Below are 14,187 nucleotides of genomic sequence, written 5' to 3' on the forward strand. Positions count from 1 at the left end.
GCACTCCAGGCCCTCTGCCCACTGGACGAGTTTCGTCCTCCTAGCCTCAACTTGAGCAGTGCCTTACAAGGTGGCCCTCTACTGCCTCATGAACTTCTCCTTCCCTCACCTCTTCCACAGGGGCTCCTCAGTTTTGAGCCTCCTCACAGACACGACTTGCTCTGGCTGCCCCTGATGCCTACAGATCCTGCATGATGGGCCTCTTCTCCCTGTGTCCCTCTTGTGGACAGCCACGTCCTCACCCATGTCATCAACTCCTCCCATATGCAGCTGACACTTAAATGGACACCCAGTCCTGACTTGCCCCAGAGCCCCAATATCACAGAACCTCTTGGTGGCTTGGCCTCCCTGCTTGGCCCTCCAGGAGCACACTCTCAGGCCTTTGAGGGTGTGTGGTCCTGCCAGGACTTGGACTTCTATGACTCCAGAACTGTCAGAGGATACACAAGTTGTAAAAAGCCATCTGGTTTAAGATGATTTGTTTCAGTGGTCCCAGGAAACCCAGACAGGCATTAAAAGGGACAATTGGAGTTTCATTAATTGACCAAAATCACAATGGCCTGAGCTGGGTGATTACTTGTTGTCACAGCATTTAGCAATCAGCTCTGTTTAGATGGGTAAATCTCTGAAAGAACGCGCATAGCGCAGCGAGGACAGTGTCAAGCACATGCCCAGGAAAGGTCAAACTGCTGGGTGAACCATGGAAAGGACTCCACAAGCATATGAGAATATGAGCATGCCATCGATGCTGACCTGACATTGACTCATTGACCTTTCTCAGCGCCTACATCACATAAGACAGTCTAATTTACAAAGCAAGCCACTGAAAACTGATAAAATACACTTGAGATCATAACAGGAGAGAAGTGGTACCCCAGGTCCCAGGCTAGGAGGTCATACAGCCACGAGCTGCAGGCCTGCCAACACCAGAGACCTTTCTTTGGAAGACTTCAGGCTGCTCTCCACCTGCCCTGCGCAGATCTCTCCAGGGCTCAGCAGCCGGCGTTGATGCAGTTTCTCCACTGCTACCCTGGTCATCAGCACCCACCTGCTTTGGCTACATCCAATTCCTGAGTGGGAGGACACTGCCTCCCTGCTAAGACAACCCCCAAAGATGCTATGGATGTGATGCCAAGGCGGGAGCAATCAGAATCTAGGTGGAAGGAGTCTACTGATATATACCATTCACAAGTATTTCCCTTAACTCAACAAATACCCAGCCAAGTGTTTTCTGTGGGTGATGGGAGGTTTCAGTGAGCAAACAGACCTGCTGCCCTACCCTGGGGCTTCTATTCTGCAGTAGGAAAGAGAAAACATAAGAAATAAGTAAATGCAGTAGTAGATCTGAGTGGTTAGTGCCAAGAGAAGAAAAATAAAGTGAGGGGAACCTCACAGTAGTGGCAGTGGGGGTGACCCAGCTAACAGGCTATCCAGGCAGGACTCCAGTCTCCCCCTCAGTATCCACGTCCCAGCTGCACATGGCTTTGCCTGGGGCCCAGGTGTGCAACCCACCACCATCTCATGCTGACTTTCCTCAAAATGCAGCACCACTGCAATCAGGGCATCTGCAGGACCCCAAATTCCCAGCCTAGAAGAGCTCCAACTTGCCGTCATCCAGGTGGTGACAGCAGAGGCACCCCAACCATGATGGAAAAGGTTTCTAAGAAACATTCTCAACCAGTGGAGATGGCCTTGGAGAACAGATGGACAATGCAGAAGACACTTTGCAGCTGACATGTTCTAGACTGTTGTATTTCCCCTGCTGGAATCCAAGAGAGAGCTTCAGAGACTAGCCAAGCCACTCGCAGGCAGCAGGCAGTCTCACAATGCCTGGACCCTACACCTGCCTCTCAGGCTGTGCGCTCCCAACAGTGCTGCCCCTGCCCTCAGGGGCTGTGCAAGTGCTGGACCATTGGCTCCTGAGCCCTCGTTCTCACCGTGCTGGACATTCCTCCTTGTCCTTGCACCCTTCTTTGACAATCCTAGTCTCAGCCCATGGGTGGGTTAGGAAATGGGTGGGGTGAGGCTGGAACACTCCAAGTTCCCAGGGCAGTCTATGATTGGCTCTGGCCACCCACATGGCCCGCCTCTGACAGTCATTGGTTTGGGATGGATACCTGACCCAATCAGAGACAACGTCCTGGAGAATACATTTCTATACCCTCCTGCAAGTTCTTAAGAGCTAAGAACTAAGCTTAAGAGCAGTGATCTCTCCCCAGCACAACGTAAGAGCCCCTGCCTGGCCTGAAGGTGGCACAGCATGAGACAGCAGATCCCCAAATACCTGCATCTGGGGTGAGGGCACTCATGCCCTGGAGCTACAGTTGAAGCCAATCCTACAACTTCACAGTGGTGAAAGCAAGATTCTCTCAAGGATGAAGACGGTTTGAAGTAGAATTTCTGTCCTCTGGAACCAAAAGAGCCCTAAGGGCCAGAGAATGGGAAAGAATGACAAACTTGCGTCCACTTCTCTCTCATAGGTGAGTGTGAGTGAAGGGCTTCACTGTACTTCAGAGAGGAATCCGCACAGCCTTCAAGACCCTGGGAACAGACATCGTTTACCCCGCTGCACACACAGAACTCAGGCCAGAAAGGTGAATGTGCCCGGGCCCAAGCTGTCAGCAGACCATGACTCAAATTCAGGTGGCTTCTCCAACCCTCCCTTCTCCTCTCCTTGCAAGAACAGGATCCGGTCACTCTGGGCAGCTGGACCTACCAGGACGTGCATCTCAGTGGAAACCGCAGTTTGGCCAGCTTCCAATGAGCCATCATTGAAAGTTATCTTGTGAAGAACTCCCCTTCATGGGGTCAAAGACTGGAGGCCACCACCCCAACATCCTTCTCACTGTCCTCCCTGGCACCTATAGTGAGGTGAGCATGCCTACCTAGAGAGTCAGGACATGGCTTCATTTGGAATAGGGTATTTGCAGATGGAATGAAGATATACATTAAGATAAGACTGTGCAGTGACTGGTGTCTGCATAAGGACAGGACCAGATGGGGCTCTCATGGGAGAAGGCCACAAGAAGATCGACTGGAGAGATGCACGGACACTCCAAGGAGCACCATGCATGGCCAGTCGCCAGCAGAAGCTGGCAGAGACAGGGAGGAGCCTGTCTAGAGCTGTTGGAGGGAGCATGGCCCTGCTGACACCTGGGTGCTGGACCTGGAGCCTCTGTCATTATAAACCAGCATGTCTGTGGTAATGTCACAGCAGCCTTGGGAAACTAACAGAGCACCATGCCAGACTCTCCAGGAGCTGAGGGCACTTAATAAAGGGCCACTGTCCCATCCCCTGTGGCCAGGTATAGCTGAAAGAGGTAATCCTGGCCAAGAGGTTAAAGTATGTGTGACCTCTAAAGTGAAAGTGTCCTCAAAGGAAGACCCAACTCCCTTCTTCATCTCTCCTCCTACCACCAACCTGAAACAAAGATGACGGCTGGTACTCCATGGGGACGAAGGACCATGAGGATCAGTGCCACATCCCAGGACTTCTTCAAAAAGGGACCCTGGGAAATGCATGTGTTCCTCACAACTCTCTGGAGCCCTAGAGAGCCCCTTGCCTGCAGATCTCCAGACCCTGTAAATGAGAGGGGAAAATCCTCCACCCAGCAAGCCCCTGATCACCTGAGGGCATCCCACCTAAAAACAGCCCAAGTGCTCCCAGCTGGTCTGAGGAGTGACCAGCACCAGGGCATCACTGCCCCCTGTGGTCAGGAGTGCCCTTCCTAAGAGGCATGCAGTGTGCAGGGGAAGTCAGAGCCTTGCCTGTCTGCAAGGAGGGGCGACAGGAAGCTGCCTTCCCAACGTGCTGTCATGGCAACAGCCCTGCCTGAGCAGTGAGGCTGAGCAGACGACAACAGGTGAACGCACAGCGCCTGCTGCTCTGTCCACACAGACCATGGCAAAGCCACGAGAGCCACATGTGCTGGGAGGCACCTGAACTGGGGACCACTACCTGGCCCTAAGATGGAAATAGCCTTTCGGCACTGATTCCTGGGTACACTGGAGATTCAGTCCTGGCGTCGCTTGTGTAAACACATGCAGTTCATCCCCATTTTCTTTCTTTTACATATGCACTGTCCCTGTGATGAAAGAAGATATTTTTCATGTCTCCTACTACAGAAACTTGCTGCTAGATGCTTTAGCTCATTTAATTCTCATAACTCTGCAACAGATATGTGATTGCCCCCATTTTATAGATAAGGCATCAGAGGCTCTGAGATGGTAAGCAACTTCCCTGGGATTACACAGCAAACAAGAGGGGAGTCTAGATAATCACACCAGGACAGACTTTCTGCACCACTCCTTGTGTGTTCAACTTATGCCCAGGGCTCCAGGGTCCCACCACCCCGGTGGGGGTTCCACCCTCCTCCCTTCTGCTGCCCTCATTGGCCTGGGCAGCCCCAGGCCTCCTGATCTTCACCCCACACTGAGGCCCTTGACTCTGGATGGGTGATGGAAACACCCACCAGCAGCAGCCTACAGGCCATCTCTGCCCTGCTTCCCACCTGCTTCCCTTCAGCTGGCTTCTCTGAAAGACAGTTCTGAGAACACAACTGTGCATCTTCCTCACTTTTGACATCCTCACTTCATCCTCCACATCCCTATGATTGTCACAAATGCCACTGCTGACGCAGGAAGCAGAGGCCATGGGGGCGCATTCTGCACTGTGTCATCTCTCCAAGCCCCCTCAGTGGAGTCCTGGATGTGGAATGAGAGCATCCCGGGCAGGAACACGACTCCTGCTGGACCCTAACCAGAAGCCAGCGTGCCATACTGCACAGGCTCTGAGGTCTCAGGGGGACAAGACGGACCAGCCTCTGCCCTCATGGAACTCAGATCGTCAGAGAAACTAATTAAGAGGGACAGATAACCATTTCAGATGAGAGGTGCTGGAGCAGCTCGGGGGCTGGCTGGGAAGATGGGCACCTGGGCAGGCCTCCCAACAGAGGGGCCCCTAGGTGCTTGGGCAGGTCTCCTTGCAGAGAGGACACTGGTCTGGGGACTTCTCAGTAAGAAAGGGCCAGCCATGCCAAGTCTGAGGGAAGGACACTCTGATCAGACCACAGGGAGGCGCCTGTGCGAAGGCCCCAGGCAGCCTGCAACCTGCACAAGGCCCACCTCCGCCTTCTCCTCTTCGGAACCCTCCTGCTGCTCTTCCACAGAGGGGAGAGCGCCCCCTGCCTTGCTCCCCTCACCACTGCGAGCTGACCTCATCTAACAGGCACTGCTCCTCCTCTCTGGGAGCCAGGTAGTCCTAATGTGCGACTAATGATGAAATCAGTTGTTTTCTAATAAACTTGGCAGACTTTTCAGACACTGAGGAGTGAACTGTCATGTTTTTAGAAAGTTTCCACCTGCCTGCCTTGTTTTCCTAACCCTGTGGGCCTCTGCGCTCTGCCTTCTCTGAGGGAGGGACTAGGACAGGAACTCCTGCAAACCTTTGTCACTACAACCCGAGGCTCTTCTCAGAGCTCACTCAACATTGCCCTTAACACAGCATCATCTACAAACGAGTTCTAAAGATGACCAGTGGCCTGAGAGAGTACAAAGTCCTCCCCAGATTCTAGCCTATGAAATGGGGCCATGAGTGCTTCACCTCACAAAATCCCAGAAGGATGTGGGGCTGCACACGTCACTACCCACTGGCCACAACAAGCACACGGGGTGCTCGTTTTCATCCCTGGGCAAATGGTGTTGGGTCAGTCAAGTTTGCACAGACAAAGCCAGGCTAGACCGCACCTGGGTAGTTGGAGGGAAGCAAATGTTCCTTTGATTAAGTTGTGAGAGCAAGAAGGTGAATTTTTTTTTAAAATATTTTTAGGAGTTGTAGAGCTGTCTGGAGCCAGAGAAAATAACTAAAATGCAATGACCTTATGGCTCCTTGCACTGGCAGGACAGAAAAGCAGAGTCAGGACTGGACCTTCGTGGCCCAAGTGCTAGGAGCGGAGGCTGTGACTACAGCTTGGTGCCCGCACAGGGTGGGCTCTGCCCTGCCTGTGCGTGTGGACGCTTGGTGCTTGCTGCCCTGGGCCTCCTGCGGGCCGTCCCCACACTCAGCTCCGGAGCCTCACGCAGGCGGCCTCTTCCACGCTCTCTGTGGGGTCGGCTGGCATAGTCCAGCACCACTCAGCACCCCTGGCAGGCTCTTCCTGGAAACCAACACCACAGGTTTTGAGCTAGCAAAGGTCCTGCCCCTCAGCCATCTCATTCCCATAGTCTGGCAGTGATGCCAACTCAGAGGAAAGCAGAGTTGAGGGTGGAGAAAGACCAGGCCCAGGCCTCCTCTAGGCCTCCATGCAGCAGTGCCACAGCCAGACACCGCTCTCAGTTTCGAGTCAATCAATTCTCAGATTTGCTTCCCTTACTGGCTCCATTCGATTGAAGGACAGGGCGAGGACAGTCTGTCCATGCTGCTTGTTAGGTAAGCGCCTCTGCACCACCCCTGGGGTCCACAAGGAGCCCAGGGTCTCCCTGCCTTCTCCTGGCCTTCCCATCCCAACCCTTTCTCCCCGACAGGCTCAGTTACTGGTGCTCAGCCATCCAGGGCCTGCACGTGGGGGCCTCATGTCCTTGCCCTCCTGCTTCTCCTGGACCAGCAGGGGCAGGACTCAGGGAACTGTGTCTGCTCTGAGATTCAGAGGCTCTATCAAATAAGCTGCCATCATGGCTAGAAGTCAGAAAGCCATTCTGGCTCCTTTCAGAAAATGGCATTTTCAAGGCGACCATTTGCATCTCCCTCTGCTGACGCTTGTCTAATTCTTCAACTGGTTGAGAATCAGCACAGAAGATAACAAACAGAGTGCTTCTACTAGGCCCTCAAGAATCCTAATGATGTTGGTAATTCATTTTTCTTTTAGTATCTTATTTTCAGTTGACTTATAACATAAATGCAGGAAGGAGTACACACAGATCAAGTTTAGAACAATTTCTGCGCGTACAGGTAGCCCTCACTTTCCATAGCACTCCTGTGATGGAGAGGTGTGCAAAGCAGAACTAAGTCCTCACATTGCACAGCTCTGCAGTGACAGATCCGATGTAGTCACCACAGGAACAAGCAAAATGAGGGCATAGTACTGATATGCATGAGTCCCATTTCACATGGTACCATGCCAATTAGAACCGCCTGTATCTGAACACACAAAATATAGAATGTTCCTCACACCCAAGAAAGCCCCTGCCTCCCATGTCCACCCATCCCCAGCTAATCCACACACCCTTGTTTCCAGCACTGGGGCTGGTTTGACCACATAAATGAAATCTGTTATGGTTTAGAGAAGAGGTGTCCCCCAAAAGCTCATGTGTGAGACAGTGCAAGAAAGTTTAGGGGTGAAATGATTGGAGTGATGAAAGTTTTAGCCTAACCAGTGCATTAATCCCCTGATAGGGATTAACTGGTTATACAACTGGCTATACAACTTGGCAAACTTATTAAGAGTGGATTTGTAGGTGTATAATCAAGTTGTATAACCACTGAGTGGTGACTGCAGGGAGGCAGAGTGTGGCGGGAGAGGGGGGTCACTGGGGCAGGCCTTTGGGGGTATATATTTTATCCTTGGTGAGAAGAGTCTTTCTGCTTCCTGGTTTTCCTGACTGGAGCCACTTTCCTCCTCCATGCCCTTCCACCATGATGTTCTGCCTCACCTGAGGCCCAGAGCAAGAGAGTCATCCATCTGTGGACTGAGACTTCTGAAAATGGGAGACACAAATAAACTTTTTCTCCTCTAAAATTGTTCTTGTTTGATCTTTTGGTCCCAGCAGTGAAAAATCTGACTAAATCAGAATCATAAAGTGGTGGTTTTTAAGGCCGACTTTTTTCTAGCATTATGTCCAGGAGATTCATTCATTCTCTATGTGTCAGAAAGCCCTTCCTTCACATTGCTGCCCAGCATTTCAGGGACTGACCACATGGCATTCACCCTACTACTATGCTCACTGTTCCCACAGCACACTGTCAACCCTTGTACTTCAGGGTAGTGGGTCTCTAGAGTTGAAGTGTGACTTTGTATCCAATCAGACACGTGGATGTGTACGTACAGCTGCAGAACACATCCACATTATTGAACCCGTTTAGCCCATTTATGTTTGCAACTACCGCCAAGACCCATTTCTGTCCCGTGTGCTATTGTTTTATACATTCTACTTTCGCTTATGCTATAAACTTCAAAGTACATTGTTATTATTCTGCTTTTGACAGTCACTTGTATTTGAAAGAAATTAAGAAAAATAGGTAGCCATGTACTACCTCATTTACTCATTTCTGAAGCTCTTCATTCCTCTCTTATAGAACCAAATTTCTATTTGGCACTGTTCTTTGCCTTGTGAACTTCCTTTAATATATTTGGTGATTTTCAATTTGAAAATGTACTTATTTCACTCTTATTTTTTGAACACTGTTGTGGCTGTATATGGACTTTTTCTGTTCAGCACTTTAATATACGAGAAATAATACGAGAGTTCTAATGACTGTACATCTGCTATGGATTGGATCTAGAATGTTCCTGAAGCCATATGCTGAAGGCCTGGCCACCAGCCTGTGGCATCTTTTTGGAGATGGTGGAACCTTCAGGAGGCAGGGCCTAATGGGAGGAAGTCAGGTGGCTAGAGTATGTCCTCAGGGGATTTGGACCCTGCCTCCCCCACACACACACCTGCCTCCTGGCCACCATGAGGTGAACAGGCCTCCTCCACCACATGTCCTACCATGATGATGTACCGTGACACCACAGGCCCAGAGCAGCAGCACCGAATGACCATGGGCTGAAACGTTCCTCCCTTCAAGTTTATTTATCAAGGGTATTTTGTCACTGTGAAGAAATCTGCTAACACAATACCCTTCTTGTTTGGTCCCATCAACCTTTTTAATTTAGCCCACTGGTAGCTACAGAGAGTTGTATCATGTGCTTTTTTTCTCTCATAAATATGGGTGACTTTTTAAATACAAATACAGAATCTGCAATTAAACCTTCATCTATATGATTTAAATTTTCCAGATTTCTGTTATTTTAAACATTTTAGGTATAATTTATATATCATAAAATCCTCTCACAAACCCACTTTTAATAAGTTTGCCAATTATATAACCATCATTAGAATCTGTTTTAGGATGTTCCCATGACTCCAGTAAGATCCTTCATACACATTTCAAACCCTGGTCCACCACCAATGTATGTCTGCAAACATGACTGTTCTGGACATTTCATTTAAATAGGCCAGGCTCTTCATGGCCTTGGGGGTCCAGCCTCTCTTGTTTAGTTAGCATAATGCTTCTGAGGTTCTTCCACTGTGTAGCATGTACTAATATTTCACCCCTGTTTATTGCTGAGAAGCATTCTATATGCACATACACCAGAGCTTATCAATTCAGCAATTGATGGACATTGGCTTGTTTCCATTTTTTGACTTCTAGGAATAATGCTGCTTGGAACACTTACATACAGGTCTTTCAACAGGCATATGTTTTCATTTCTCTTGGACAGACACCTAGGAGTGGATCTACTCAGTTGGTAACTGAATTTATGTTTAAAAAACTGCCACTGATTACATGGGCTACTCCATGTAACCATGTGAGGGTTCCCAATGATCCCCATGCTAGTCAATATCTGCTGTGACCTGGGTTTTTAAAAATTTTTTTTATTTTTTAGCTTTAGGTGGACACAATATCTTTATTTTATTTTTATTTGGTGCTGAGGATCGAACCCAGTGCCTCATGCATGCGCACTACTACTTGAGCCAATCCCCAGCCTCTGTGACCTGGTTTTTTAAAAAGTACTATAGTCAATCTAGTGGGCATAAAAATGATACTTACTTTTTGTGTTTCCCTGACGTTCAATGAGTTTGAGACTCTTTTCATTGATTTATTAGTTATTTAAATATCTTTTTGAAGCACCCATTCAAGCTTTTTGCCTAATTTTCAACCAAGTTATTTTTCATATTGTTTTATAGTTGATGTTATAATCTAAACAAAAATTTTTTATGGTATACATCTTGAAAAATATCTTCTCCCAGTCTTTAGTTTGCCTTGCCTCTTACCAGTGTCCTCTGATGCACAGAAATTCTTTAGTGTCCAAGGTGCACTGTTTTCTGAATAATGGACAATACTGTGAGTAGTGGACTCAGGTGCTCAGTGCACCTCCATCCTGCTTAAGAAGTGTTCACCACCCAGACCGTGAAAATAGTCTCCTGGCTGCTTCTTGTGTCTTCATTTTTGTCTATGGCCACTTTGAATAGACAAATCTTTGAGGATGAATGACACGGGCATCAATATTCTTTTCTTCTTTCCTTACAGATCATCCTGTTTCAATACTGTTTATTGGAAGATCATCCTTTCCCTACTGAACTCCTACATCAAGTGACCACTAATGAATAGGTCTATTCTGGATCCTTCTGTTCCTTTGGCCTGTCCATCCTTCTACCTGTGTTGATTGCTACAGCTTTGGAGTAAGCTTTGCTGTAGGTCTTATGAGACCTCAAATTTTTTCCTCTTCACGACCGTGATTCCAGGTCCTTTCGGTTGTTATATCATTGAGAATGTGTTGTCAATGTCTACCAAAAAAACTCTGCAAGGATTTTGGAACCCACTGAATTGAACCTACAAATCAACTGTGGAGAACTGATATCTACATTAAGTATTCTAATAAATAAAAATGGTATCTCCATTTATTTAAGTCTCCTTTAATTTTTCTCAGCAATGTTGTATTTTCAGGATAGAAATCTGATATAATTCTCAATAGATTAATTCCTAGGTATTTAATTTTTTTGGTGCTCTATTTTAAATGCTACTTTTTAATTTTCCACTTGTTCATTGCTGGTATATAGAAACAAAATTTATTTTAGTGTATTGACCTTGTATCTGCAGACTTTGATAAATTCACTTATTAATACTAGCAGTCTGTATTTTCCTATGATGATCTCTATGTGTCCCACCATGACAATGTGGACATGTCGCTGCCAACATGATGGTCCTAAGAGGAGGGGCTTTCAGGAAGTGATGAGACTGATGACTTCACACAAGAGGTGTGAGGGAGCTGCCTGCCCCTTTTGCCCTGCAGTCCCTTCTGCTGTGTGAGGACACAGCATTCAAGGCACCATCTTGGGAGCAGGGCTGCTGGACCCTCTTCAGACACAGGACCTGCTGATATCTCGATCCAGGACTTCTCAACCTCTAGAACTGTGAGAAATATGTGATTTTCATTCATTAATTACCCAGACTCTGGTATTTTGTTATACCAGCAGGAATAGACCAAGGCAGGTCTCCTGGGTTTTCTATAACACAAAGCATCAAAAACTCAAATGATGAGTTTTCCCTTTTTTCGATCTTTAAAACTTTTATTTCTTTTGTGGTTTTTGCATTTGACATCCTAGCTGGTACGATGTTGAACAGAACATTGATGATAATGGTCATTCTGTTTTGGCCTTGAATATGGGTGGAAAATGCTAAATATTTCATAATTATGTAGGTTATTAGTAAGTTTTCAGTAGAACAATTCATTAGGATAGAGAAACTCCATTCTACTCCTGATCTGCTAAGAGTTTATACCATGAAGCCGAATTTTGTAAAATGCTTTTTCTAGCCTATTAAAGTGCCTACTTATAAATTAGTGACTTAATTTATATGGGTCTTTCCATCCTTGATTATATTACTTAGTGAATTATATTCATTGATTTTAGAATAAGCCAATTTTTATATTCCCAGAATAAACTCAACTTGATCATGATTTACTAGCCTTTCTAATACTGCTAGACTTAATTTGTTGACATCTTATTATTATTATTATTACATGTTTGTAAGAGATAACCCAAGATGTTTTCATTTCTTGTACTGTCGTTAGATCTTTTTGTGGTGGAGGGGTACCAGGGATTGAACTCAGGGCACTCAACCACTGGGCCCACGTTCCTAGTCCTAATTTATATTTTACTTAGAAACAGGGTCTCACTCATTGCTCAGTACCTTGCTATTGCTGAGGCTGGCTTTGAACTTGCGATTCTTCTGTCTCGGCCTCTCGAGCTGCTAGAATTACAGGCATGCACCTCCGCCCCCGGTTGTCATTAGTTTTGAAATCATGCTGGCTTTGTAAGAGAGGTGGAGTCTGTTACTGTCTATTTTCAGGAAGACTACATCCTATGGAATTCATTTTATTTCTTCCTTAAATACTTGGACAATTTTGCCTGTGAGGCCACCGGAGTCTGGGCTTTCTGTGGATGAACAGACTGTAAATTAGTGACTTAATTTCCTTAACAGGTCTAGGACTACTCAGGTGCTCTGCCTGCCCTGTCCTGAGTCTTGGGGAAGTTGTGCCTGCTTGCAGATGTGCCATCCATCCGCAGCGAGATCTTGGTGTACTCTCATGGTGTTTCAGGGTCTGCAAGAGCAGTAGTGTTCATCTTCACCTTTTTTATACTGGCAAATTATGGTCACGTCTTCCTTTCGCCAGTATTGCTATGGGTTTATCAATTTATAAATTTTAATTAACTTACAAATTTTAAGCCTTTATTGATTTTGTTGCAGTGATTCTTGCTCTCTGATTTCCTTCATCATGCTTTCTGGGAGTTTTATTGGCTGTTCTTTCAATTTCTTCTTAAGACAGAAGCTTAGATGTTTGGTTTCCAGCATTTCTTCTTTTTTTATCTAAAACATGTTTTCTTCTCTGGGCTGACTTAAAGGCAACCTACAAATTTTGAAATGCAGACCATTTTGATTAAAGTGGACCATATTCCCTTGAAAAGAACCATGCTCAACAGTTGGTTGCAATGTGGTTTTATGTCAGTTTGGTTCACGTTGGTTAATCATGCTACTTAAATCCCACACATCATCATTCATTTTCTCATCTTCATGTTCCATGGCTTGCTGACAGAAATCTGTTAATCTCCAGCTAAACTGTGGATTTGTCCATTTTGCCTTTTAGGTTTGCCACGTTTTTCTTTTATACTTTTTGAAGTTTTCTTAATTGACCCTTAATGACTAAGAACTGTCCCTGCCTAGCAGCCTTTGAAGAGCAGCAGCTGTGGCTCCACACCACCTCATAGCCATGGTCTCAACAGGTCATAAGGTGACCAAGAACATAAGCAAGCGGAGGGCCTCAGTTTTGTATAGGACATGATCTAAGGTGTGTGGCTCTGCTCAAGGTCTCCAGAACAAATGGACCCTCAAGTTCACCAAGAAAAGGGAGTCAGCACATTCATGCCAAGGAGGTGAGAAGAAATGGGCAATATCCTGGCTCGGGAAGAAAGCATGATGACCTTGCCAAAACAGAGAGAGGTGCTGTCTTTGAGGATCGTTAAGTTCCCTTTTGCCCTGAAGTCTCTGGCCTCAACACAGTCTGAGTGGCTCTATCTTGGTCAGCGTCTGCATGGTATGTAGGTCCCCTCCTCTGATGCTCCACCTACCCTGAATCTTCCTGAAGATGCAACCTTGCAAACACTGTCCTTTGTCCAGTTGGAGAACCCCACTTACTTAGCTCTTCAGCCTCTTGCACCCCACAGGGTCAGTCAAGTGTGTTGCGGGGCAGGCTGGCCATGCCTGCCTCAGGGCCCCTCCCTCACCATGCTCTGTCTCCCATGTCAACAAAGCTTATCTACTACCTCTTGGCTCACTGGATTCTCACAACACCTCAGAACTCAAGAGAATATTCAATGGAGCAAACTGGCCTGGTCAGAGGGCTCCTCTGGTTTCCACTTTCATGCCAACCCTGAGAGGTGGAAAAAGTCCTAGTCATCTCAGTCCCCAGCAGAATCTCTGCTTGAGACAAGACCCTCCTCCTCCCCCAGATTGCCCTGAGGAAGGCTGCAGGGACTTTCAGTTCACCCCAGAAAGGCTCTTTCTTCTAGACCTCATAGCTTCGCAGTTTCCCTGATTTCTTTAAAAATCTGATTATTTGCAACAGGTTTTTCCCAAGCTACTGCAACAGCTAGCTGGCAGGCAGACTCACCTGGGCAACCGGAGGTGTGGCCAGCTGATAGTTAATTAAAGTAAATTAGACAAACGCCTGTGCCTTCACACACATCAGCGACAACACTTTCTTACCATAGCCCTACCCTATCTGTAAGCCTTAACCTCCAGATGAGGACACCAGCTGGGGGGGGGGGGGGGTTGATGACCGTCCAAGGACCACACCCAATGAGGAGACCTGCACCCCAAAGCCTCCTTACTAGCCTGGGTTGGTGGGGACTTGGCTGCAACCCCAG

The 14,187-nt window shown here is 47.2% G+C and overlaps 1 protein-coding gene across 9 annotated transcripts in view; it reads right to left on the reverse strand.

Annotated features, from left to right (window-relative positions):
* Positions 1-14,187, reverse strand: part of Jakmip1 (janus kinase and microtubule interacting protein 1) — a 146,902-nt gene that overhangs the window by 55,655 nt on the left and 77,060 nt on the right. The gene's annotated exons all lie outside the window — the stretch shown is intronic.

This window comes from Marmota monax, unplaced genomic scaffold, assembly GCF_021218885.2.
Source record: "Marmota monax isolate L192 unplaced genomic scaffold, Marmota_monax_Labrador192_F-V1.1 WCK01_AAM20220418_F8-fsc00009, whole genome shotgun sequence".
Classification (NCBI taxonomy): domain Eukaryota; kingdom Metazoa; phylum Chordata; class Mammalia; order Rodentia; family Sciuridae; genus Marmota; species Marmota monax.